Raw genomic sequence first — 27,064 nt, forward strand, 5'->3', positions numbered from 1 at the left:
CCAGGGGTTAAGGATGATGGGTGAAGGGTGGGCAGAGAGGACTGAGGTGACTATAGAAAAGTAGCATGAGAGAGAACTTTGTGATGATGGAACATTCTGTATCTTGATTGCAGTCATGGTTACATGAATCTACATATGTGATAAAGTGACACAAAACTATATACAGATGTTTTACCAATGTAAATATCCTGTTTTTGCTATTTGCCACAGTTATTTAAGATGTAACCATTGGAGGATATTGGATAAAGTGTACATGGACCTCCCTGTATTATCTCTACAACTTCTTTTGAGTCTGTAATTATTTCAAAATAAAAATTTCTCTAAAAAGGAAATATAAAAGTGGAACTGGAACAAGGAAAAATAATATCATGTAAGAAGGGAGAAGATTTTCCCTTAAGAGTCTTAACTTCCTTGTATTATTTGAGAGGAAGATATACTGATTGATTTTAGATTTTAAGTCAGTTTTCTATAGTAAAAGCTTAGGTATATCCATTAAAAATATAAAACTAATTAATGTGTGATTTCTAAACCAGTATAAAGAAAGGGAATAGGGCAGAGTAAAGAAAATTTAGGAGATGAATTTTATTTCTGGCAGTGTGGTTAGCTAAGTACTAACAGCAACTTCCCACTAAAAACAATTAAAAATGCTGAATAAAATTTTTTTTTACTTAATTCTATCCATGAGTTGGTAAGAAAGTGAAGGAAATTCCAAGAACTGTCCAAGTAAATATCTTAAGGCTGGGACCTGAAAGGAAAAAAGAAGGGAACAAAGTAGTTGGAATTAAAAGTTAAGTTTCCTCTAATCTTTAGAAGGAAGGATTGGATATTTAGATCTTTATTAAGCTTGGGCTGTGATAATGTAGGTATGTGTGCAGAAATGTGTGTGGAATTACTAAAAGAAAGATAATGGCATATATATATATATGTGTGTGTGTGTGTGTGTGTGTGTGTGTGTGTGTGTATATATATACACACATATATTTTTTAAGTTTGAAAAACTATATAAATTTCACATAGACTAAGGGAAAAACTGTATTAGAGGTAAGGAAATGTTACTATATAAGTATAAAAGTTTCACTACTAGAAGGATACAACATTTCTAAATGCATATGATAAGAGAGGTTAAAAATAAATATAGCAACAATTGACAGAACTGTAGGAGAAATAGACAAATTCACCAGCCTTCTTTGAAGTGTTTAAATGTATCTCTCAGTTTTAGCAAGATTCATCTTACATTAATAAATTAGTTACTGTAATTAGCCACTCATTAAAATCAAGAGCTAGACATATTTTTCACATGTTTTATAGGTATTCTTTTTATTCCCTCATTATTTAATATAATTTTTAAAATTAAAAAAAACTTTGTCGAGGCTTCCCTGGTGGCGCAGTGGTTGAGGGTCCGCCTGCCAGTGCAGGGGACACGGGTTCGTGCCCCGGTCCAGGGGGATACCACGTGCCGCGGAGCGGCTGGGCCCGTGGGCCATGGCCGCTGGGCCTGCGAGTCCGGAGCCTGTGCTCCACAACGGGAGGGGCCACAGCAGAGGCCAGCATACCGCAAAAAAAAAAAAAAAAAAACTTTGTCAACAGAAGGCAGAAAAAAACAAGGAAGTTCTAAGGAAGAGCAAAGTAAAAATATTAAGTACAAAATAAGATGATAGAAATATACTCAAATATTAGTTTTCAGAAATGTACTAATCTTATCAGATTAAAAGACAATGTCAGATTTTTAAAAATTTATCTACATTTTACTTATGAGAGGAATACTTGACACATTAGGACACAGAGATTAGAAGTGAAGAATAAAAGAAATGTATGAGGCAAACACTAACAAGAAGAAAGCTAATATAATATATAGATATCAGATCCAGTGTTCTTTAAGGCAGAGGCTTTATTAGAGAAAAAGAGCCTACTACAAATTATAAAATGAAAAACTCCAAAGAAAATATATAAGAAAAACTTGTATGCACCTATTAACTATATACAGCAAAAATTGACAGAATTACAAGAATAAAATGACAAATCTGCAGTCATAATGGGAGATTTAATACCCTTTTCTATAGTTGCTCAAGCATACAAATTATTAGTAAGGCTAGAAAAGATTTGAACAAAACAATTAACAGTGTGATCTAATGGATAGACTAACACAGTGATTACAATAGTTAATGAATATTGTTTTCAAATAAATGTGTGATATTTGTAAGAACTTACAACACATTAGGGTACAAAGCAAGTCTTAAAAAAAAGCTTTAAAAAAATCAGTATCACACTAACTGTATTCTTTAACCAACATTATTAGAAATCAAAACCAACAAGATAATCTCAAACATCCCTTAGCCTTGGAAATTTAAAACCACAGTTCTAAATTCATGAGTCAGAAATAAAAATTGCAACAGAAGATTGAAATTACTTAATATGGCACAATAATAAAAAATATAGTATTTCAGAGCTTGTGAGATGAAGCTAAGTAGGTACTTAGAGGAAAAGTTATAGCTGAATATTTAACTTGAGAAAGAGTAAACTGAGAAAGTAAAAGGAAGGAAATAAAGAACAGAAGTTGAGGAATTAGAATATAGATAGAATTAAAAGATTTTTCTTTGAAAAGAATAATATAATAGAGAAACATGAAGCAAAACTGATCAAGAAAAGCAGAAAGCTTTTATAAATAATAATTAGGAGTGAAAATTTAATAAAATTTAAATAATTAGGAGTGAAAAGGGAGTCATAGCTAAAGGTACATTCATATTTAAAAACATAAGGGAATACATTTGAGGATCAAGGATTACCTAGCTCTGTTCCCTTGGAGTTACAAATAATCACCACAGCTGACTTTTGGAATGTGAGCTATGTTTATACCAGGCATCATTGCTTATATTAAAAATGACACTTGATGAGTAAATCACATTGACCAGGGAGAGCTGTAAACAAGCTATTAATAACTGGTAGGAAATCATAGCTTTAAACTTCTCTGAGTGTGGTGACTTTAAGTTATCCCTATATTAAAGGAAATATCAGTTACTCCTTACTCATTTACCCACCCAATGTGATTTTTCATTTTTTTAACATCTTTATTGGAGTATAATTGCTTTACAATGGTGTGTTAGTTTCTGCTTTATAACAAAGTGAATCAGTTATACATATACATATGTCCCCATATCTCTTCCCTCTTGCGTCTCCCTCCCTCCCACCCTCCCTATCCCACCCCTCTAGGTGGTCACAAGGCACAGAGCTTATCTCCCTGTGCTATGCGGCTGCTTCTCACTAGCTATCTATTTCACATTTGGTAGTGTATATATGTCAATGCCGCTCACTCACTTTGTCCCAGCTTACCCTTCGCCCTCCCCATGTCCTCAAGTCCATTCTCTAGTAGGTCTGCGTCTTTATTCCTGTCCTGCCCCTAGGTTCTTCAGAACCATTTTTTTTTTAGATTCCATATATATGTGTTAGCATATGGTATTTGTTTTTCTCTTTCTGACTTACTTTACTCTGAATGACAGACTCTAGGTCCATCCACCTGACTACAAATAACTCAGTTTTGTTTCTTTTTATGGCTGAGTGATATTCCATTGTATATATGTGCCATAACTTCTTTATCCATTTATCTGTCGATGGACACTTAGGTTGCTTCCATATCCTGGCTATTGTAAATAGTGCTGCAATGAACGTTGTGGTACATGACTCTTTTTGCATTATGGTTTTCTCAGGATATATGCCCAAAAGTGGGATTACTGGGTCGTATAATAGTTCTATTTTCAGTTTTTTAAGGAACCTCCATACTGTTCTCCATAGTGGCTGTATCAATTTACATTCTCACCAACAGTGCAAGAAGGTACCCTTTTCTCCATACCCTCTCCAGCATTTATTGTTTGTAGATTTTTTGATGATGGCCATTCTGACCAGTGTGAGATGATACGTCATTGTAGTTTTGATTTGCATTTCTCTAATGATTAGTGATGTTGAGCATCCTTTTATGTGTTTGCTGGCAATATATATATTTTCTTTGGAGAAATGTCTATTTAGGTCTTCTGCCCATTTTTGGATTGGGTTGTTGGTTTTTTTTGATATTGAGCTGCATGAGCTACTTGTATATTTTGGAGATTAATCCTTTGTCAGTTGCTTCATTTGCAAATATTTTCTCCCATTCTGAGTGTTGTCTTTTGGTCTTGTTTCTGGTTTCCTTTGCTGTGCAAAAGCTTTTATGTTTCATTAGGTCCCATTTATTTATTTTTGTTTCTATTTCCATTTCTCTAGGAGGTGGGTCAAAAAGGATCTTTCTGGGATTTATGTCATGGAGTATTCTGCCTATGTTTTCCTCTAAGAGTTTTATAGTGTCTGACCTTACATTTAGGTCTTTTTTATTTTTTAACATCTTTATTAGAGTATATTCCTTTACAATGGTGTGTTAGTTTCTGCTTTATAACAAAGAGAATCAGTTATACATATACATATATCCTCATATCTCCTCCCTCTTGCGTCTCCCTACCCTCCCTATCCCACCCCTCTAGGTGGTCACAAAGAATGGAGCTTATCTCCCTGTGCTATGTGGCTTCTTCCCACTAGTTATCTATTTTACATTTGTAATGTATATATGTCCATGCCACTCTCTCACTTTGTCCCAGCTTACCCTTCCCCCTCCCCGTGTCCTCAAGTCCATTCCCTAGTAGGTCTGCGTCTTTATTCCCGTCTTGCCCCTAGGTTCTTCATGGCCTTTTTTTTAGATTCCGTATATATGTGTTAGCATACGGTATTTGTTTTTCTCTTTCTGACTTACTTCACTCAGTATGACAGACTCTAGGTCCATCCACCTCACTACAAATAACTCAATTTCGTTTCTTTTTATGGCTGAGTGATACTGCATTGTATATATGTGCCACATCTTCTTTATCCATTCATCTGTCAATGGACACTTCGGTGGCTTCCATGTCCTGGCTATGGTAAATAGAGCTGCAGTGAACATTGTGGTACATGACTCTTTTTGAATTATGGTTTTCTCAGGGTATATGCCCAATAGTGGGATTACTGGGTCATATGGTAGTTCTATTTGTAGTTTTGTAAGGAACCTCCATACTGTTCTCCATAGTGGCTGTATCAATTTACATTCCCACCAACAGTGCAAGACGGTTCCCTTTTTTCTACACCCTCTCCAGCATTTACTATTTGTAGATTTTTTGATGATGGCCATTCTGACTGGTGTGAGATGATATCTCATTGTAGTTTTGATTTGCATTTCTCTAATGATTAATGATGTTGGGCATCCTGTCATACGTTTGTTGGCAATCTGTATATCTTCTTTGGAGAACGTGTATTCAGGTCTTCTGCCCATTTTTTGACTGGGTTGTTTCTTTTTTTTATATATTGAGCTGCCTAAGCTGCTTGTAAATTTTGGAGATTAATCCTTTGTCAATTGCTTCATTTGCAAATATTCTGTCCCATTCTGAGGGTTGTCTTTTCCTCTTGTTTATGGTTTCCTTTGCTGTGCAAAAACTTTTAAGTTTCACTGGGTCCCATTTGTTTATTTTTGTTTTTATTTCCATTTCTCTAGGAGGTGGGTCAAAAAGGATCTTGCTGGGATTTATGTCAGAGAGTGTTCTGCCTATGTTTTCCTCTAAGAGTTTGATAGTGTCTGGCCTTACATTTAGATCTTTAATCCATTTTGAGTTTATTTTTGTGTATGGTGTTAGGGAGTGTTCTAATTTCATTCTTTTACATGTAGCTGTCCAGTTTTCCCAGCACCACTTATTGAAGAGGCTGTCTTTTCTCCATTGTATATTCTTGCCTCCTTTATCAAAGATAAGGTGACCAGATGTACATGGGTTTATCTCTGGTCTTTCTATCCTGTTCCATTGATGTCTATTTCTGTTTTTGTGCCAGTACCATACTGTCTTGATTCCTGTAGCTTTGTAGTATAGTCTCAAGTCAGGGAGTCTGATTCCTCCAGCTCCGTTTTTCTTTCCCAAGATTCCTTTGGCTATTCGGGATCCTCTGTGTTTCCACACAAATTGTGAAATTTTTTGTTCTAGTTCTGTGAAAAATGACATTGGTGGTTTGATAGGGATTGCATTGTATCTGTAGATTGCATTGGGTAGTATAGTCATTTTCACAATGTTGATTCTTCCAATCCAAGAACCTGGTATATCTCTCCATCTGTTTGATTCATCTTTAATTTCTTTCATCAGTGTCTTATAGTTTTCTGCATACAGGTCCTTTGTCTCCTTAGGTAGGTTTATTCCTAGGTATTTTATTCTTTTTGTTGCAATGGTAAATGGGAGTGTTTCCTTAATTTCTCTTTCAGATTTTTCATCATTAGTGTATAGGAATGCAAGAGATCTCTGCATTAATTTTGTATCCTGCTACACTACCAAATTCACTGATTAGCTCTACTAGTTTTCTGGTAGCATCTTTAGGATTCTCTATGTTTAATATCATGGCATCTCAAACAGTGACAGTGTTACTTCTTCTTTTCCGATTTGGATTCCTTTTATTTCTTTTTTTTCTCTGATTGCTGTGGCTAAAACTTCCAAAACTATGTTGAATAATAGTGGTGAGAATGGCAACCTTGTCTTGTTCCTGATCTTAGTGGAAATGGTTTCAGTTTTTCACCATTGAGAACGATGTTGGCTGTGGGTTTGTCATATATGTTCTTTACTATGTTGAGGTAAGTTCCCTCTATGCCTACTTTCTGGTGGGTTTTTATCATAAATTGGTGTTGAATTTTGTCAAAAGCCTTTTCTTCATCTATTGAGATGATCATATGGTTTTTATCCTTCTATTTGTTCATATGGTGTATCCCATTAATTGATTTGTGTATATTGAAGGATCCTTGCATTCATGGGATAAACCCCACTTGATCGTGGTGTATGATCCTTTTAATGTGCTGTTGGATTCTGTTGGCTAGTATTTTATTGAGGATTTTGCATCTATGTTCATCAGTAATATTGGCCTGTAGTTTTCTGTCTTTGTGACATCTTTGTCTGGTTTTGGTATCAGGGTGATGGTGGCCTCGTATTATGAGTTTGGGAGTGTTCCTCCCTCTCTGATATATTTTGGAAGACTTTGAGATGGATAGGTGTTAGCTCTTCTGTAAATGTGTGATAGAATTCACCCGTGAAGCCATATGGTCCTGGGCTTCTGTTTATTGGAAGATTTTTAATCACAGTTTCAATTTCAGTGCTTGTGATTGGTCTGTTTATATTTTCTATTTCTTCCTGGTTCAGTCTTGAAGGTTGTGCTTTTCTAAGAATTTGTCCATTTCTTCCAGGTTGTCCATTTTATTGGCATAGACAATTGCCAGTTGCTTGTAGTAATCTCTCATGATCCTTCATATTTCTGCAGTGTTAGTTGTTACTTCTCTGTTTTCATTTCTAATTCTGTTGATTTGAGTCTTTTCCCATTTTTTCTTCATGCGTCTGGCTAATGGTTTTCCAGTTTTGTTTATCTTCTCAAAGAACCAGCTTTCAGTTTTATTGATGTTTGCTGTTGGGTCCTTCATTTCTTTTTCATTTATTTCTGGTCTGATCTTTATGATTTCTTTCCTTCTGCTAACTTTGGCTTTTTTTTGTTGTTGTTGTTCTTCTTCTTTCTCTAATTGCTTTAGGTGTAAGGTTAGGTTTTTTATTTGAGATTTTTCTTGTTTCTTGAGGTAGGATTGTATTGCTGTAAACTTCCCTCTTAGAACTGCTTTTGCTTCATCCCATAGGTTTTGGGTCATTGTGTTTTCATTGTCATTTGTTTCTAGGTATTTTTTGATTTCCTCTTTGATTTTTTCAGTGATCTCTTTGTTATTTGGTACTGTATTGTTTAGCGTCCATATTTTTGTATTGTTTACAGTTATTTTCCTGTAATTCATATCTAGTCTCATAGCACTGTGGTCGGAAAAGATACTTGATATGATTTCAATTTTCTTAAATTTACCAAGGCTTGATTTGTGACCCAAGATATGGTCTATCCTGGAGAATGTTCCATGAGCACTTGAGGAGAGAGTGTATTCTGTTGTTTTTGGATGGAATGTCCTATAAATATCAGTTAAGTCCATCTTGTTTAATGTGCCATTTAAAGTTGTGTTTCCTTATTTTCATTTTGGATGATCTGTCCACTGGTGAAAGTGGGGTGTTAAAGTCCCCTACTGTGATTGTGTTACTGTTGATTTCCCTTTTTATAGCTGTTAACATTTGCCTCATGTATTGAGGTGCTCCTATGTTTGGTGCATAAATATTTACAATTGTTATATCTTCTTCTTGGATTGATCCCTTGATCATTATGTGTTGTCCTTCTTTGTCTCTTGTAATAGTCTTTATTTTAAAGTCTATTTTGTCTGATATGAGAATTGCTACTCCAGCTTTCTTTTGATTTCCATTTCCATGGAATATCTTTTTCCATCCCCTCACTTTCAATCTGTATGTGTCCCTAGGTCTGAAGTGGGTCTCTTGTACACAGCATATATAAGGGTCTTGTTTTTGTATCCATTCAGCCAGTCTATGTCTTCTGGTTGGAGCATTTCATCCATTTACATTTAAGGTAATTATTGATATATATGTTCCTATTCCCATTTTCTTAATTGTTTTGGGTTTGTTATTGTAGGTCTTTTCCTTCACTTGTGTTTCCTGCCTAGAGAAGAAGTTCCTTTAACATTTGTTGTAAAGCTGGTTTGGTGGTGCTGAATTCTCTTAGCTTTTGCTTGTCTGTAAATGTTTTAATTTCTCCATCGAATCTGAATGAGATCCTTATTGGGTAATCTTGGTTGTAGGTTTTTCCCTTTCATTACTTTAAATATTTCCTGCCACTCCCTTTCAGCTTGCAGAGTTTCTATTGAAAGATCAGCTGTTAACATTATGGGGATTCCCTTGAATGTTATTTGTTGCTTTTCCCTTGCTGCTTTTAATATTTTTTCTTTGTATTTAATTTTTGATAGTTTGATTAATATGTGTCTTGGTGTTTTTCTCCTAGGATTTACCTGGTATCCGTATTTATCGTCAGAGATGTATTGGTGATTAGAGCATTGTACATGTGGTAGCCTCTCCAAGTTATGAGATCCTCTTGTATTGGACATGAAATCAGGTCCTTTCTACCTTGTCAGACTGGCTTCTGTTCAGGATTTCCAAGCTGCTATAATTCTGAGTCATTCTCATCTCTGCTCTTCTCCAGTCCTTCTGAAAATTTTGAACCAGGTACTAATCTAGGTCCATGGATTTCAGTAGTAAAAAGCAGTCAAAAATGTCTGGCTTCATGGAGTTTATACTGGTCTTCCTAAAGCCGGGCTACGTGCAGTAGCAACTTCTTCCAGCCACTCTTCCATAAAGCCCCCAATATGATTTTGTTCCCTCAGTTCTGAGATTAGCTCCTTTTTGGCTTAGTGGCCTGTTGTGATGACTTCTCCTACTCAAGAAAAATGCATGATATTGCCCTGCCGGTATGCTGTATATCCTGACATGTATTCTGCTAAAAGAATTTATGCCAAGAGTGGCCTATAATAGTTATGTGCATGTAATTGTAGGTTAAGCACAGAAAAACTTCCCCTAGTGGGCATAAATTACTTCAGGCCAATAAATTTGAAAATGTAGCTGAAATGGACAGTTTCCCATTTTAGAAAAATAAAAATTTTAAAAAATTGACTCAAGAGCCATTAGAAAATATAAATAGAACTGTAATTCTATAAGAAATTAATATATCCATAACTTTTTAAGAAATTAAATTTTTTGTTCACTAGAAGATATGATAAACAGTGAAAATACAATCCAGACACTGGGAAGTGATTTTGATACCATGTCAAAAGGGCAAAAATGATCATACTCTATGGTAGAGCAAATCCACTTCTAGATAGTACCTTAAGGAAACTCTCATGTATACGTGGGGAGACATGTACAAGAATATTTGTTACATCACTCTAAGAGTGAATAGTTGCAACAAACTATCCCTCAAAAAGAGAATAAATAAATGTCCTGTGATCAGTTAATGTAAAAGTGTATTATATACCCAGTTAATAAATGAACTAGAGCCATTTACAGCAACATGAGCAAATATGGTAAGCAATGTAGAGCACAGTAAGCCAAAATATAATGTGTACATTGGGGTGTCATTAATATAAAGTTTTAAAATGCAGAGATAGTGGTATATGTAATAAAAGTAGGAAAACATGTGTAAGAATTTACGTTAACCATTACCTCTACTAGGGGAAGGAGTCGGGAGGGGAAGCAGTCGAGAGGACTGCACAGGTACTTCAGTTTTATCTTTAACGTTTTATTCCTTCAGCTGGGTGCTAGTTAAATTTCTCGTAACTTTTTTGGAAGCATTAAATGTTGTATTAAAGAAAGGTATATAAGGTACGATACCAATTTTAATGTCCTTATATTACAAGAAGGGCTATAAGATGATAACGAACTATTATCTTAAAAGGCATTACATAATCACCATAAGAATAGTCAAAAGAACAGGTATTGTACGGTTTTAGATAAAATAGCAATGCTTCTCTGTTAGCGTGATAAAAGAAAATTTCATGGAGATGGAGGCATTTGATATTGGTAAAATTCTGATAGATTTGTTTTTAAGGTTCTATTTTGTCCTTTTCCCTTTATTGTATATTTAGTGAAATCCCTATGGCATATCTGCAAAGACAGTTGGCAAAGCATGGGGTGTGTTTTAAGGTAGGACAATTAGATTAATTTGAGAGGATTAATGGATTTGTGAAGGAAGAAGTGAACAGTAAGGATATAACAAGTAGTTAGGGATAAGATTGTGATAAGTCTTGAATGTCTGGTGTAGAAATTTAGACCTTATTCTTTAAGACATTGTTTTTCAATTTTTTGTTTTTAACCATGATTCACAGGATACATTTACATTGTGACTCAAAACACATGACTAGGAAAAGAAGTTTCACAAAATATTATGTACCCTTTGAAAACATTGTTCTTAGCAAATGGAAAGCAATTGAATGCCTTCAAATAGCAATGTGAGATGCAAAAAATTAAAAATAAGCCAAACATGTGTCTGACCATAGTCTGCAATCTATTTTAAAGTGAAAAGATTCTGGGTGTAGGGAGATCTGATAAGAAGCTGTTGCATTAGGCTAGACATGATGGCCTTGTCAATTGAAAAAACAGTTGAGAGAATTGTGAAGGAAGAATTAGCAGAACCTGTGACTTTGGAAGTCCTGAAAGAGCTTTTACTACCAAGTGTCAGAACCTTTAACAAAAATGGAAGAATGTGGCATCTGGCCTTTGTCCTAAGGTGTTCACATTCTCATGACACATTGTAAAGGTACAGATTGTGACCCTGATTTGAGGTTGGTGGTCTGCCTTTATGTTAAAGAAAATGCAAATGACAGAAGAAAAATACTGAAAGCATTAGGGCATTTAAAGGTACTTGGAGTCCTAATATGAAGTTAACATTGGAAACAAGTAATTTGGGAATTAGTGGTGTCATGGAAACTGAAAACTAGTGAGGTTAAATAGACTGCAGATAGACACTTAGTCATTGATTAAGTAAGGGCAAATAAAGCAGTAAGTGTAAACTGGATGGGAATTGGGTTATGGTATTTAAAATAACCTGCACTTTGGAGTGAAAAAACAGAAATAAAAGATGGTGAAGCATTCTTCTAATTTAATATGAAATAAAAGTTAAAAACAGAATTTCTGAGAGAAAAGAGAGAACGACCCAAGTGTCAGTTACAGAACTGAGTCTGAAGCAGTTTGCAGAGGGGAAATTTTATAACAGCATACTGATGATTTGCTTTCTTAATATTGCAGAAAGAGAAGAATAAAAAGGAAAATGATATTACTTTTAACACCATTTCTTATTTCACTTATAAGAAATATGATAAAACACTTCTTTGTCAAAAGGGAAACTACAGCTTTAAATAGACTGAATTTTATTTGGGGCTACATTGACATCTTTAAGATGATGCTTCTTGGGTTTTTTTGTTTGGTTGGTTTTTTTTTGTTTGTTTGTTTGTTTTCTTCTTTCTACCCCCTGCCCTGCCCCCATGAAGCAGATCACTTTTTTAAATTAAATTTTTAATTTTGAGATAATTGTAGATTCATATGCAGTTGCAAGAAATAATATAAAGGGATCCCATATACCCTTTATTCAGTTCCCCTCAATGGTCATATCTTGCAAAACTACAGTACTATATCACAACCAGGATGTTGACATTGATACAGTCAAGATACAAAACATTTCCATGACTGCAAGCATTTCTCATGCTGCTTTTTATAGCTAAACGTCCCTCCCGTCTCCAGCTTTCCTTATCCCCTGGCAACTACTAATCTGTTCTCCATTTCTCTAATTTTGTCACATCAAGAATATTTTATGGGGCTTCCCTGGTGGCGCAGTGGTTGAGAGTCTGCTTGCCGATGCAGGGGACATGGGTTCGTACCCCGGTCCGGGAAGATCCCACATGCCGTGGAGTGGCTGGGCCCATGAGCCATGGCCGCTGAGCCTGCGCGTCCGGAGCCTGTGCTCCGCAACGGGAGAGGCCACAACAGTGAGAGGCCCGCGTATCGCAAAAAAAAAAAAAAAAAAAAAAGAATGTTATATAAATGGAATACACAGTATATAATCTTTTAGGACTGGCTTTTTCTTTACTCAGCATTATTCTTTGCAGATTCATCCAGGTTTTTTTGCATGTATCAGTTGTTCTTTCCCTTTTATTGCTGAGTGGTATTCAGCAGTGTGGATGTTCCACAGTTTAATGTTTAATGTTCCTTTGAAGAACATCAGGGTTGTTTTGTTTTGAGCTGTTTCTGAATAAAGCTGCTTGTATTAGTTTCCTGTGGCTACCATAACAAATTACCACAAACTTGGGCTTAAAACACTGGAAATTTATTCTCTCATATTTCTCTGAGGCCCAGAGTCCAAAATCTGGCAGGACCCTACTCCCTTTGAGAGTCCTGGGGGAGAATCCATTCTTTGCCTCTTAACAGTTTATCTGGCTTTCTTGTAGCTCTATCACTCCAGTTCCTGCCTCTGTCTTCATATCGACTTCCTCTCTCCTATCTGTCAACTATCCCCTTTGTGTCTCTTATAAGGACACTTGTGTTTAGATTTAGGGCCCACAGATAATCCAGAATGGTCCCTTCATTATATCTCAAAAAACCCCTTTTCCAAATAAGGTAACATTCATAGGTTCCAGGAATTAGGACATGAACATATCTCTTGGGGAGCCATCGTTCAACCCAGCACACTGTTCTAAACACTCAGGTACCCGATTTTGTTTGAAAGTAAGCCTTCATTTCACTGTGATAAATGCCCTGGAATGCAGTTGCTAGGTTGTATGGTAATTGCATGTTCAGTTTATTTTTTTTCTTTTAGAAAATGCCAGGGTATTTTCCAGAATTGCTTTACCATTTTACATTCCCACCAGCAGTATATGAGAGATTCATTTTCTCTGCATCCTGAGCAGCAATTGATGGTGTTGCTATTTTTTATTTTAGGCATTCTGATAGGTGCATAGTGATGTCTTATTGTGGTTTTACTTTGTATTTCCTTAATGGCTAATAGCTAATGATGCTGAACATCTTTTCATGTGTTTATCTGCCATCTGTATATCTTCTTTTGGGAAATGTTTCTGCATGTCTGTTGCCTGTGTTCTAATTGGATTGTGTGCTTTTTTTCACTGTTGAACTTCAAGCATTTTTTATATAGTCTAGATACTAATTCTTTGTCAGATATTCCTTTCCAATGCATATGCTATTTGTTTCCTTTTCTTGCCTTATTGCACTGGCTAGAACTTTCAGCCATGTTAAATTAGAGCAATGAGAGCAGACATCCTTCTCTTGTTTCCAATCTTAGAAGGAAAACATTCAATCTGTGACCATTAAGTATAATATTAGGTGTCGGGATTTTTTTACAGATGCTCTAAATTCCCCTCTCTTTTTGTCATTCTGAAATTTTGTCGTGAATAGGTATTAAATTTTGTCAGATGCATCAGTTGATATGATCATGTTATTTAGCCTTTGAATTTTGAATATTTAACCAGTCTCTATCCCTGTAATAAATCCCACTTGGTCATGGTTTCTAATTCTTTTGGTATATTGTGAATTGTATTTGATAACTTTTGTTAAGCATTTTTGCATCTATGTTAATAAGAGATATTGGTCTGTAGTTCCCTCCCCCTCCTCTCTGTCTTTCTTTCTCTCCTTCTTTCTTTTCTTTCTTTCCTTCCTTCCTTCCTTTTTTCTTTTTGGTACTGTCATTGTCTGGTTTTGGTATCAGGGTAATGCTAGCTTCATAAAATGAGTTAGAAAATGTTCCCTCTTCTTCTGTTTTCTGAAATAGATTGTGTAGAGGTGGTGTTAATTCCTCCTTAAACATTTGGTAGCATTCTTCAGGGAAATTGTCTGGGCCTGGGGATTTCTTCTTTGGTGGTTTTTAAAATTATAAGTTCAATTTATTTAATACTCACAGGGGTATTCAAGTTCTCTCTTTCATACTGAGTGATTTTTGGTGGCTTAAGATTTTTTGGAATTAGTCCATTTAATCTGAGTTGTCAAATTTATATGTGTAGAGTTGTTCATTATCCTTTTGATGTTTGAAGGGTCCGAAGGGGTATTCTCTGTTTTATTCCTGATATTGGTAATTACTATGTTTGTCAACTTTATTGATGTTTTAAAAAACCAGTTTGTTTCATTGATTTTCTCTATTGTTTATCTGTTTTCAATTTTATTGACTTCCTATCTACTCTTTATTATTTCCTTCCTTCTGCTTGTTTTAGGTTTATTTTTATTTTCTCTTTCTAGATTGAGCTTAGATTACTGATTTGAGAATTTTCTTTTTTTCTAGTGTATATAGTTAGTAGGATAAATTTATTGCATTCCATTTACTATACCAAAAACTATCTATATCTATATAATTTTAAAAATTTGCAACAACAATAAAAAATATAAAGTATATAGAGAGGAATAAATCTACATAAGGAGGTATATAATCTTTACAGTCAATGATAAACCTTATTAAAAGTTTAAAAAGCTGAATAAATGGTCAGAGAAACTATGTTCATTAATAGGAAGACTAAATATGATAAATATAATAGTTTCCCCCAAACTAGCCCTAGTCATTGCAATGGGATTCAAATATTGGGCATTTGAATTGAGTATTTCATACTCATCAGATTGACAAAAAAATAAGATTACAAATATTTATAAGCACAGATATGGAGAAATAACCTCAAAAACTATAGGTGGTAGCAATAAATAGGTGCAGTCACTTTGAGGAGCAGTTTGGCAACATCTAGAAAAGCTGAAGATGCTCATATGTACCTTTACAAAACTCTCATATATGCCCACAAAGAAAGTTAAAATTAATGTTCATTGCTATGTTGTTAATAATAATGAAAAATTGGGACGCAATGAAGAGTAGCCCCCACTCACCGCAACTAGAGAAAGCCCGTGCGCAGCAACAAAGACCCAACGGAGCCATAAATAAACAAATTTTTTAAAAAAATGAAAGCAGATAGTATTTTGCTAATGGACCCAGGAACCACATACAGAATAGGAATCCCAAAGTAAAAATTATCAGACCACTGTGAAAGAAAGTGATATAGTCAGTGTATGTAAGGTTAATCAGTTTGTACCTGTGTAGCTGGCTAATAAATGTTCAGTTTAAACCTTTATATTTGAGGCACTGGGTACCTGTGGAGCCCACAGACTGAGCCTCACATGACAGCTATTCTCTTTTGCTGTTCATCTCTCTTTATCTATGTTCCAATCTCTCTTTCTCCTCCCTCTTCCCTAGATGTGATGCTAGTCTAATGTTTTGTCCTTTCATCTGTTGATGAGAAGCAGGAAACATTTCTTTATTTCAGTTGATCCCTTTTCTAAGTCAAAGGGCACACACACACACACACACACACACACACACACACGAGAGACTTAAAGCAAGTCTCTGTGCCTATAAAAACCCTCAAAGGGGCTTTTTTTTTTTTTTCCTAAAAAGTGAGAGGTAATATTTTCAGGATCTTCCAGTAGAAACCAGTTCTCTTTTCCCTTTTATCTCTAGCCTTCCTCACATAGAAAGCTCTCTCTGTTGAAGTTCACTACCAGGACAGGTATGTGTGTCATGTGTTTGTGATCTATTCAAAGAGCTACTAATTTGATAATATATAAGTCTTAAACATATACACAAAAAATCCTTTGTTAATTCCTATAGGAGAGGATCAGACCCATTTAATGTAATATATTACATAGAATGTGATTCTGTGAGGATTCTACCTGATTCGTCTTAAAATTGAAAGACTTTGTTATTCTATGACATGGTTTTCCAAGCCAGCACAATAAGGTAACAGGACAAATTTTCAATCAGCAATCATATTTAGTAAAGCCCTATAGATTCTGTTATCACCGATAGACAGATCTATGTTCTTTATGCTAGGTGGTGATAAGTGTTATAGAGAAAAATAAATCTAGGTAAAGGAAATAGAGAGTACCATGGGCAGGGAGAGATTGCTCTTCTATATTGGGTGATCAGGAATGATACCAGAAATAAGAAAGAGAGAGAGACTTGTGACTCTGAGGAAAGAATATTTCAGCTAGAGGGAGCAGCAGTTATAGGGCTCAGAAAGTGAGCGTGTACCTGACACGTTCCAGGAACAATGAAGAGACCACTGGAAGCTGGAGTAGAGTGAAGAAGATGAAGACTAGTAGGAAATGAGGTCAGAGGAGTGCAGGTGGAGGTGTGGTCATATCAAGTAGGGCCCAGTAAGTCAAGGTAAGTACTTTGGCTTTGACTTCAAATGAGACAGGAGGCCACTGAAGGATTTTGATCAAAGAAGGGACCTTTGGCTGTGGAGAAAAGAAGATGCCTGTAAGTCAGTCTTCCTTTATAAATTTATAAATTTAACAACAACAACAATAATAATAATAATAGTTAATATTTATGTGCTAATAAATATTAGCTATACTGTATTTTTCAAATATTCATGTATTTAATCCTTACCACAACACTATGAAATAGGTCATAATTATCTCCTATTTTCCTAATGAGGAAAGTGAAACACAAAGGGGTTCAGTAAATCGCCCAAGGCCACACAGCCACTAAATGGCATAGCTTGGATTCCAACCCAGGCAGTCTGACTTCATTGCTTCCACTCTTAATTAACAAAAATGCCATACTGCCTCTTGTACTTCAGGGTGGTACTATGAGGAATGTGTGGGTGTGTATATCTTAAAAATGTTAAAAATCCACCAAGTACATAAAACCAATGAAGTAATGGAAAGAATAGAATTGTAATAGAAATAAATTCTGTAGGTAGTCTTAGTTGTAGAGGATGGCACTTGTGGTAGATCACTGACTCGAGGGGGAAGATGGCTTGTAAAAGATACATGTATGTGAAAAGAATTTTATATTGAAGGAATAAAATTTCTGTAAATGTTTAATTAAAAGGCTAACTTAAAGGGTAGGAAAGAATTAATCTAAGTGGCAATATTTTGGCCAGTGAGGATTGCTGCTGGATAAAATTAAATTTGAATAACATCAGCAAGTATCATAAAAAAACTAAAGAACTACAAGTTTTTCTGTTATTCTGTAGAAGACTGATCTCTGACATGCCACAATATGTCCTGAAAGTACCCACTTCAGTTATTCTTTACCTATTTGCTGGATTAAACTGGGTTTCAAGATCAGTTCCATTTGAAAGGAAAATGTTTCTAGTGGTGGTTTAAGACACTTTTTTTCCTATTCGGTATTTAAACTGAGTCATCCAATTTGAAACTATTGTGTCACATTTTCCACCTTTCATTCTCCTCAAGAGGCAGGAGTCAGGAGAAACACAAATGATGAACATTAGTGGCAAAGTGTGTAGTTACAAGAATCAATAAACCACAGGATCCTTCAGATTCTGAAACAGTTTTTTTTTAAAAAACAGGTGAGGCCGCTATGTGGAGTCCACAAAGAGTGATTATCTAAAGGTGGTACTCAGAGTGTGAGAACCAGCCTATAATTAAAGCTTCCTTATCCCATTATAACTCCTTCTTTTACGAAGACATCCTGAGAGAACCCATAACCTTGACTGCCTCTGAATGTTTTACAGAATTTATGTTTTACAAAATAACAATGCCGTTTAGTAAAGAAATTAACACATACTGTATAGTACTTAAACTGTTATTGCAACAGTGTTAAACAGTCTTGCATGCAGATTAAAGAAAACCTCCATTATCAGATTTTAAGACTTTAAACCAATTCACTCTAATCTCTCCAGTCTCCTGTGATCATGTAAAGCATCACAGCTTCAAAAAACTTGTTTAGGATTTGTATTTTGAATTTTTATTAAAATTCTTTCTTGCTCCTGGACTGATTTTTTAAGTTTATTTTAATTTCTTCCATATTTGATTGTATAACTCAGACTGATAAACTTTTCTTGCCCGCTCTTTAATTGGTCCTTTAATTGAACAGATATAGGCTGTACTCTGTGAATTCTAGATTAGCCAAACAAAAGAGAAAACTAGGAAAACCCTGACAGTGGTACCAGTTTTAACATGTCCCTTGTCCTCATTTCTTCAATTCCAGCTTTTATCCACTTAAATTGAGTGGTGTTAGCTTAGATGGGGCCTTCATAATATAAATAGATTCTAAAAGCAGAGGACTTTTACATTGTTTCAGGAATGAGACAGAAAATATGACAGATAGGAAACAGCAAGAATAGAGATGAACTACAACCCAATCAAAAAATGGGCAGAAGACCTAACTAGACATTTCTCCAAAGAAGACATAGAGATGGCCAAGAGGCACATGAAGAGATGCTCAACACCACTAATTATTAGAGAAATACAGATCAAAACTACAATGAGATATCACCTCACACCCATTAGAATGGGCATTATCAGAAAATCTACAAGCAATAAATGCTGGAGAGGGTGTGGAGAAAACGGAACCCTCTTGCACTGTTGGTGGGAATGTAAATTGATACAGCCACTATGGAGAACAGTATGGAGGTTCCTTAAAAAACTAAAAATAGGGGGCTTCCTGGTGGCGCAGTGGTTCAGAGTCTGCCTGCTGAAGCAGGGGACACGGGTTCGTGTCCTGGTCCGGGAAGATCCCACATGCCGCGGAGCGGCTGGGCCCGTGAGCCATGGCCGCTGAGCCTGCGCGTCCAGAGCCTGTGCTCCGCAACGAGAGAGGCCACAACAGTGAGAGACCCGCGTACCGCAAAAACAAAACAAAACAAAAAAACTAAAAATAGGGACTTTCCTAGTGGCACAGCAGTTAAGAATCCGCCTGCCAATGCAGGGGACACAGGTTCGAGCCCTAGTCCGGGAAGATCCCACATGCCGCGGAGCAACTAAGCCCGTGAGCCACAACTACTGAGCCCACGCGCCTAGAGCCCATGCTCTGCAACAAGAGAAGCTGCCACAATGAGAAGCCCGCTCACCGCAATGAAGAGTAGCCCCTGCTCACCGCTACTAGAGAAAAGCCGCGCGCACCAACGAAGACCCAATGCAGCCAAATAAATAATTTAAAATTTAAATAATTAAAAAAAAACACTAAAAATAGAATTACCATATGACCCAGCAATCCCACTACTGGGCATATACCCAGAGAAAACCATAATTCAAAAAGAGTCATGTACCACAATGTTCACTGCAGCTCTATTTACCATAGCCAGGACATGGAAGCCACCGAAATGTCCATTGACAGATGAATGGATAAAGAAGATGTGGTACATATATACAATGGAATATTACTCAGCCATAAAAAGGAACGTAATTGCATCATTTGTAGAGACATGGATGGACCTAGAGACTGTCATACAGAGAGAAGTCAGAAAGAGAAAAACAAATGTGTATTAATGCATATATGTGGAATCTAGAAAAATGGTACAGATGAACTTGTTTGCAAGGCAGAAATGGGAACACAGATGTAGGGAATAAATATATGGACACCAAGGAGGGTGGGATGAATTGGGAGAATGAGATTAACATATACATTAATATGTATAAAATAGATAACTAATGAGAAACTGCTGTATAGCACAGGGAACTCCACTTCGCTGTACAGTAGAAACTAACACAACATTGTAAAACAACTATACCCCAATTAAAAAAATAAAATAAAATGTTACATTTCATTATTTAAAAAAGAATAGAGATGAACTAGTTTAAAAAGACAAAGTCTCTGGACTAAAGAAAAGAGGGATGTCAATGGGGGCAAATTGAAGGAGTCTTTCAATTTGATAACAGTAAGTATAGTTGTTCTTGTGTGTATTTAAGATGAGCAGGGCTTTAGCTTGCCTATGCAAAGCTGACATTAACTGAGCACCTACTATGTGCCCAACAGTACTTTACTTGTCTCAACTTACTTAATCCTCATAACAACTCTATGAAGTCATTACCATTATTTCTTCCATTTTATAGATGAGTAACTGAGGCATAGAGAATGTAAGTAACTTAACCAGTGTTATGTGCCTTGTGAGTGGTGGTGCCCGGTTTCAAACTCAGTCTAGCACCAGAGCCTGTGCCCTTTACCACTATACTAAATCAGCTCTAAGATAGCAATTCTGTATTTCATTGCTATACAACAAATTTAAAAGTATTTTTTGCACAAGTCTTAATTTGTCATATATCAGAGGAGAGGATAGTTTCAATGTAGAGATGTGTCAAGATACTGGACCTACCAAACATGTAACAGAAGCTTTCTGAATTGGGGACCATAGTATAGTGTCACATCTCATTGGTTGAGAAAGAGAGGGGAATTTCATTTCACACATTCAAAATTTTTCCTAATCTTTTTGCTCGTTTTGTAGTGATACAAGCTATAGAAGCTATTTTCTAAATTTATCTTTAAATTTAGAAATTTAAAGATACTTTAAATTTTTTATACATTTTATACTTTTTTAATATATTTTATACTTTTTACAAAAAGTATAAATCTTTTTATAATACTACATAGAGTGAAAAAATATGCACAGATGAAATTAATAGGAAATACTGACTATGAAATTGTCTACTATAAAGAAAATGTGAGAATGAATACTTTGAAGATTATCTAATTTCAACAAAATTTAAATGTTAGTAAATGGTTATATTTCCTGGTGTGGCTACAAGTGATTTTGCACCTTCTTTGTGCTTTTCTTGAATTCTAAAATTTCTTTCATTAACTTGTTTTCCCCATTATAACAGAAGTCATTTTTTTAACGCTTCATGAATTTGAATAAGAAGTTTAATTAAAGATTATTCTGTAATTAATTTGTAATTTTTTAAAGTGGCTGAGTTAGCTTACTGCATTATAAACTCATTGAGGGCAGAGAATATAAGTTCTCCTTCTTTTAATTTCCCACAATACCTTTTCTTGCAGATGGTACCAGGCTAATATGTAATCATTGACAAAAAAAATCCTTGCTGTGAACGCTTAAATTCACCAGAGGGAGGAGTAAAATGAAATTTAGAAAATTTAGATGAATCTTCAAAAGCTGGTATAATAGAAGCAAGTGCTAGGGGATAGGGAGTCATGAAACTTAGGGAACTTAGAGCAGAGTAAGAAAAACTCATAAGTATCAGAGTTCCCTGTGCCATCATAATAAAGTACAGCAGCTCAAGTTTTCACTAAAATTTGCAGTTTGCCAAAAGTAGCTCTTGTGATTTCACCAGAAACTTTTTAAAAATATAAGAGAGTTGATATTAAAACCGAACAAGATTACCACAAGAAAATTACAAACTGATCTCTCCCATGAACATAGAAATAAAAATCCTAAACAAATGCCAGCAAATTGAACCCAGTAATATAGAGAAATTATTATAAATTATGACCAAGTGAAGTTTATTCCAGGAATGCATGGGTAGTTTAACATTTCAAAATCAATCAATGTAATACATTGTATTAATAGAAAAAGAAAAAGGAGAATCACGTGATCATCTCCATAGGGTTTTTTTTTTTTGTCTTTGATAAACTTTAATAACCATTCATAATACAAACTAGGAACAGAAAGGAACTTCTTTAACCTGATTAAGAGAATCTACAAAAATCCACGGCAGAATTCAAAACAAGACAAAGGTGCTCACTATCCATCATTTCTAGTCAGCATTGTACTGGAGTTCCTAGCTAGTACAACAAAACAAGAAAATGAAATCAAAATCATAAGCACTGGAAAGAAATAAAATAGTCATTATTCACAAATGACCTATTAATACACGTGAAAAATCCAAATGAATTCACAATCTTCTTGGAATAGGCCCATATTTCTTAAACAGAGCACCGAATGCTAACTGCAAAGAAAAATATAATTTATTGAGCTATGTCAAGGTTAAGAACTTCTGTTTATCAAAAGACACCCTTAAAAAGAATATAATGGCATACCACACCTAGAAGATATTTACAAAAGAGGACCTGACAAAAGACATATCTATAATATACAAATAACTCCTACAGATCAATAACAAAAAGCCAGATAACCCAATAGAAAAATAGACAAAAGACTTAAATAGAAGCTTCATAAAGAGAATACCTAAATGGCAATAAACATATGAAAAAGTGCTCTCAGCCTTATTAGACATAAGGGAAATGCATATAAAAAGAACAAGAATAGCTAAAATACCAAAAGTTGTCAAGAAAAAGAGCAATTAGAATTCTCACAAGAGGGAGGAGGTATGGGGATAAATGTATATGTATAGCTGATTCACTTTGATATAAAGCAGAAACTAACACACCATTGTAAAGCAATTATACTCCAATAAAGAGGTTAAAAAAAAATACTTCTCATGCACTGCTGGTAGGAGTGTAAACTGATAAAAAAAAAAAGCACTATGGAAAACTGCTTAGCAACAACTATAAAACTGAACATATACATACCCTATACCCAGTAGTTCCACTCCTAGGTATGCGTATATTCACAAAAGACATGTTCTAGAATTTTGTAGCATATATTTATAATAGTCAATACTAGAAATAGCCCAAATGTCCTTCAAGAGTAAAATGAATATGTTGTGGTATAGTCACACAGTGGAACACTTTACAGCAGAGGTTAGCAAACTTTTTCTGTGAAGAGGTAGATAGTAAATATTCTAGGTTATATGCCATGCAAGTTTCTACTCCAGCTACTCAACTCTATTGTTGTAGCATGAAAGCAGCCATAGATAGTACTTAAACAAAAGAGCATGACTGTGTTTTTTTAAACTATTTATGGGCTTTGAAATTTGAATTTCATATAATTTTCATATCATTAATATTACCTTTCTTTTGATTTTTTAACCATTTAAAAATGTAAAAATCTTTTTTAGCCACAGATCATACAAAAACAGGCAACAGGACAGATTTGGTTCACTGGCCATAGTTTGGTGACCCCAGATCTGCAGTAATAAGAATGAAGGAACACAACTACATACATCAATGTAAATTAACTGCACATAATTTTGAGTGAAAAATCTAGACACAAAATAGTACATACTGGATGATTTCATTTATATAAAGTTAAAAAGTGGGCACAGTTAATCTGTGACATTAGAAGTCAAGATAGAGACTACCCTTGGGGTAGTTGATAGTGACTGCACAAGAAGGCTTCTGGGACACTAGTAAGACATTCTGCTTCTTGGTCTGGATGCTGGTTACACAAGTATGTGCAGTTAGTGAAAATCCATAGATTATACTTTTGATTTGTGCACTTTTCAGTATTTATGTTACTTGAATAAAAACTTTATTGAAATAAGAGCCTGTTAGTTATGTGGGTTTGGAGAGGGGAAAAAGAGGTTTACATGACAGTAGTTCTCTACCAGGGAAAAAAAAAACATTGACAGAAAAGGCACAGTAATCAATGGAAGATTTTTTTTAAAGGATCGTTGAAAAAGGTTTAAAAAATTATATCAGTGACAAACAAAATTTCAAAACAAAAGAGGGCCTGTGAAGATGAAGTATTATTATAAAGTGGCTGAAGTTTTTAACTCCTCTTCAAACACTCCATTTTAGGAGGTAATTTGTCTATTTCTTAAGGAAAATGATGTAGATGGATTTTTATTGCTGAGGAAATCTCCAAAAGGAAAAAAATCAGAGAATCATTCGAGCTTTCATTAAACCTCTAGCCTTTTCAAGCATCTCTGAATATGGACTGATTAGTTCCCTTCTTATGTCTTTGGATCCTGCTAGTACTGTAGTTAAAACTAGGTCACACTTGAAGTGAGAGAGTGACATGGACTTAAATATACCACCAAATGTAAAATGGATAGCTAGTGGGAAGCAGCCGCATAGCACAGGGAGATCAGCTTAGTGCTTTGTGACCACCTAGAGGGGTGGGATAGGGAGGGTGGGAGGGAGATGCAAGAGGGAGGAGATATGGAGATATATGTATATGTATAGCTGATTCACTTTGTTATAAAGCAGAAACTAAACCCACCATTGTAAAGCAATTATACTCCAATAAAGATGTTAAAAAAAAAACTAGGTCATACTAAGTCCCAACCATGCAGCCTTGAGAAAATATAGCCCTTTCATTTTATGCTATAGATGTAAAATTTAATTTTCATTTTTTATATTCAAAGAATAAAAAATATTTTATCCAAAGACATTATGTATATTTATACTTGTAGTGATTTAAGTTCCCATGGGTTGATTCCATTGTTTCTGTGGTATCTGTGGGAGACTAAAGAACTTGTTTGGGGGTTTACTGCAGCAGCCAAGAGGCAGCTTTAGCTACTGGAGTCCATGAAATTTTAAAATAATTTTTTAAACTAAGAATGTACAGAAAGTTAAGCAAGCTGTTACATAATTAAAAACCTGTAAGAATTTTTACTCTTTGTCACTGAACTTTGAAATAAGATAAATGTAGCTTTTTAAAAAAACTAGAATACTATACTTGCTGAGCACTCTCTTTACAGCTCCTTAGAGTATTTGCATAATGTAACATTAACTTATTTTCCATTGCTTTTGCAATTCACCTTTTGTGCAACATTACTGAGAATTTTTTCACCAAATTCCCTTTGTTTAAAACCTGCTTTATGTGTACACACACACACACACATAGTCCTCTTGAATTGTCGTCTTCATTTACAGACCAGCACATACAAACCATTCCAGCCTGATTTCTAGAATTTTTTATAGTTTAAAAAAATCCTGCTGCTTATGGCTGTGATACCTGGTATTTTTTATGGGTTTTCATAAAAAACTGGGGTGAGAAAAAAAATACAGTACTCTCTGGCCTTTCTCTACTTTCTCCTCCTTCTCTATTCCCCCTCTACACAGAGGAGTTTAATTTTAAATGATAAATGTGGAAATTAGAGACCATCGAGAAAATCCAATTTGGTGAGGAGTTTTAAAAATCCCATAATAAACGCAGAGTGAAATGTATGATTTAATGCAGGGCGCCAATGGCTGCTATTATGGGCTATTAGCAAATCGGGGCTGAGAGTGAATCTTTATCACTTGGTGAGTGCGGGTTGGTCCTGCCTTTCCCTCTGCTATTGATTTGTAGCCGCTTGTCATAATGACACCGGGAAGCAATGAATGGAAGATGTGCTTTTGATAGGATTCAGGGGGTCTTAGAGGGGGGAGGGAAAATTCAGCAAGTTTTCTATCTCTTCTGCCTGATTAGATTTTTTTCTTCTTTTAAGAGCTTTCACATTCCAATAAAAATGCTAAATCAGCTCTGTACCAGAATTGTTAGGGTGTAAATAGCTAGTCACATTCAAAGGAGGAAAAGATATAGAAATAGCAACCATACTATGGAATGTTAGATGAGTTTGACTTTATAGAAATGCGGTTCTGTGTGTGCGCATGCTGTGCGTCTGAACACATGAGCAGTGTGAAGGAGTGTCAAGGCATAATGCTATTACATGCACTTACTATATAAAGTACACCTATATTTTTGTAAGGATGTGATGGTTTGCATCTAAAATACCGTAGAAGGTGATCTAGCTTTATATGAGTGTCCATTTTATGAAAAGGGTACATTCTGTGTGTGTGTGTGTGTGTGTGTGTGTGTTTAACTCCATAGAGGACACATAGAAAGAGGTATACTTGTACTGCTGATTAAGAAAATTAAACTTTCTAAATCTAACTGCTCATAGTGGAGATTTACTCAAAATTTTCAAAATAAGGAAAGCACTCTGAGAACAAAGGCACTCATAGGGTGATCCAATGGGGGGAAAACTCTCTATAGAAAAACTACTTTAATTTTTCTTTAGAATAAATAAAATAGAATAAAATTTTCCTTAGCTGTGGTGATATGGAAATGGTTAGGTGCAACCTGAGTATATTTCAGTTCTACACTTTTACGAGGAAACAATTGCTTTCCTTCCATGTTCTTTTAATCCAAGATAATGCAAGTCCCTGTCTTCGCATGCAGAAGTGCATGAGTACAGGCAGTATTATATTAAAGCAATGAATATGGCAAATGCGAGCATGGAGGTAGGGACACATTCAGTGAGCATATTAGGCCATCTTGTTGGTTAAATCATATGATAAAACCCATCTTCTCACCTGCTTTATTTCTCAGGCAGGTCAAGATGAGACTTTTAGTAAGAATAACACAAATATTTCTCCTACAATGAGTAGATACCACTGTTAGATACTTGTTAAATCCTTATGGTTATAATGTATCCCTTTATCTTTACTAGCTGAGGAAGAAAAGGCGGCAAAATACACTTGCACTTAAGCAGGAACCAGGTAAGGAAAATAAATACCGTCTGGATCCTTAGGACAGCAAACACCACCAGGTTTTCTAGTCTATTGGAATATACCATGAAAAAATTACATAGGCCTGGTTTATAGTATTTAATGTCAGGGAACCAAAAAGCAAAAAGTTTTGATTACTTTTTGAAAACAATCGAAACTATTAAAATAAATGTATTTCTCACATCTGTGAAGTGAAAAAAGTTGTGTCTTACTCTACGTGTTAATTTCACTAAAACTGTATGTGTGTGTGTGTGCATGCGTGTGTGTGTGTGATTTAAAACCAATAGTAAGTGATATTGACCAAAAACAATTTATCTGTAGTTAGAACTTTGTGTCAAATAGGGACTGCTTCCTGTTATCCATACACCACCTACCTGAAAGGACCTTATGAGAGCCTGCACCTTTTCAAACCTTGAGAACAACGCCCTTTAACAGAGAATGTTTCACAGGCTATGTAAACAGCTGCCGGAGTTCATACACTCCCATTCCC

At 35.3% G+C, this 27,064-nt stretch overlaps 1 long non-coding RNA gene across 1 annotated transcript in view; it reads right to left on the reverse strand.

Moving 5' to 3' along the window:
- The window catches only part of LOC137214546 (uncharacterized), a 143,254-nt gene that overhangs the window by 75,374 nt on the left and 40,816 nt on the right, over window positions 1-27,064 (reverse strand). The window contains exon 2 of the long non-coding RNA XR_010938937.1: window positions 16,558-16,766. This is a non-coding gene — a long non-coding RNA (uncharacterized lncRNA). The remainder of the gene's footprint in view (window positions 1-16,557; window positions 16,767-27,064) is intronic.

The sequence above is a fragment of the Pseudorca crassidens genome, chromosome 20, assembly GCF_039906515.1.
Source record: "Pseudorca crassidens isolate mPseCra1 chromosome 20, mPseCra1.hap1, whole genome shotgun sequence".
Taxonomy (NCBI): domain Eukaryota; kingdom Metazoa; phylum Chordata; class Mammalia; order Artiodactyla; family Delphinidae; genus Pseudorca; species Pseudorca crassidens.